Below are 2237 nucleotides of genomic sequence, written 5' to 3' on the forward strand. Positions count from 1 at the left end.
AGCTCCATATGCAGGAGTGGTGAAAGGAGTTGAATCCAGCGAAGCCGCAACACCTTTTTAGCTAAATGGGATTTGTCAATAAGGCGAAATCGGTCTAAAGATATTTTTGCTTTTTTATCCTTATAATACATACACACATGCAGCCCATCGACATATTGAGGTAAAGTTTCCTCGACATTATCTGACGACCTAAAAGCACAAAGTGATGAATGAGCTAAGCAGAGCAATACATTTGCAAACATGTTTGATCGCAAAGACTTCATGGAAAGAAATGCTGGGTAGTACAAAGACCAACATAGAAGAAATGAAAATCCTGAGGTTTAATTTGATACATCAAGTCTCGTTGGAACTAGATCAGTAAAAATGGATCCTGCATTTCAAGTCAACAGCATTTCTCCGTGAATTCGTGATCGGTGTTGTAAGTAATTATGGGATGCAAGGGTGGAGCACTCATTCACAGCATTATCTGAAGGAAGAAATTATTTTAACCTAGTACTTTAAGCTTTTGACGCTGCTTTATCATTAACCAATTCTGTATCAACAATGGGTGTCATTTCCTTGCCTGATTGGCAGGGCTATCAAATATGGGTACTGCAGTGTGTCGGGATCTAACAACAATGTTACGCATCGATTACTGCACCAAATCTAGTGACAGTATCGAAGAAGTGTTTCGCCTCATATTTAGCGGTTGACAGAACACTAGCTTGCGATGGTCCCCAAAATTGGGGGTTAAAATAGGCTAAATTATGACAAATCTTAATTTGCTATGCTTTGTCGAAGAATGTGAAGGTAAAATTATGGAACTGGGTCGTCAATCTTTTGTCAACCTCAGTTTCCCCACCTGGCAAGTCAGGAAAGTAATACTATTAAGCTCGCAAGCATAGTTGCATTAGGGCCGGTGTAGCTAAAATACCACCACTGTAAGTTTGGGACTGATCGAGCAGAAGTTCGATGCGTCCAGAAGAAAGGTGAATTATCCAAGCAATAAAAGTGTTTCGTCCAGGATTCTGCTGACTTGAAGGTGCCCAAGTCTTCCTTACTAGCCAAGAAAGTTAAATGGTCAAATTGTGTCAGTTTATCACAAGCTCATTTTGGATCTAAAAGTCTGGTCTTGGCTTTTTTCCGGTTTTCCTGATTATTGGTTAATGTGCAAAGTTTTGGTCGAGGATTCACCTTTCACTTCAGTTTAGTAAAAAAACGACTTAAAATACGCATTTACTTCGTTATGGAGGGCAATTCTGTCTCAGTCTAGTAGAAGATCCTGATATTTGTCACATTACCAAGGAGTTCGCGAAGGAAACTTGAACGTCATTGCGATATATTGCGGCGTTTTTTCAAATCCGATGCTAAAACCATCTCTCTGCAATCACGCCGTCTCAAATTCCGGTTGTTTTCCTTTTTGCAAGAAATTACAGTAAAAGCCTCCTTTCAAACAAAATGGTTAACATTAGTGGAGGGGCCAGCGGTAAGCATTTCATCTCTCAAATCCACTAAGAGAGTTAGTGGTACGACCAAACATACCGAAGGTAAGCTCCAGTGCTTTGAGGGTAGATGAGACAACTTGCATTTTAGTAGAATGGGTGAAGTAACGGGGAAAATAAATTAAGTGATAAATAGGAGGCGAGAATTGAGTCGCATGCTTGAATTAATCATTGCATCTGTGAAGCGTGTCGGAAACACCAGGCATGTACTATTGAGGTCTTCCTCCGTTTTACGCTTTGCACTACCCACCTCCCCACACATCCTGTGCTACTTTTTCACATTTTTGTGAATGACAGGGACCGCTCCTGCATGCTTGCATTATGCAGCAATAGCAAAGCAAAAATTAGTGTAAGGTGTTTGAATTATTAATCTCTCGAGTGTTAGGGCATTTTTTGACCTTGTCACATCTGATTAGCTATGCGAGTAAAAAAAAAGAATTTTCTTGGTAAAGGTAGTACCAAACTTGCCGATTTACTTACAAAAGTGGAAATAAAACTGCGTCAATTCTAATTAGATAAAGGGAAGACCTGCATCAAAGACTAGTGCTGGACGGATATTTACATCTATGTTGGAAAAGGGGGGACAACTTCACAAACTACAGATATTTCGGTGGTGTAATGAATACAAAGTACTCTAACGCTTAAGCCACACATTTGCGCACTTGATTACTTTACCCTCAGCAGATTATGTTTCCTTACCTTCGTGTCATGATGTTTCAATCCTGCCTGTTGCGTAATCACTGCCAACCATCCCTT

The sequence above is a fragment of the Echinococcus granulosus genome, assembly GCF_000524195.1.
Source record: "Echinococcus granulosus chromosome Unknown EG_S00024, whole genome shotgun sequence".
Taxonomy (NCBI): domain Eukaryota; kingdom Metazoa; phylum Platyhelminthes; class Cestoda; order Cyclophyllidea; family Taeniidae; genus Echinococcus; species Echinococcus granulosus.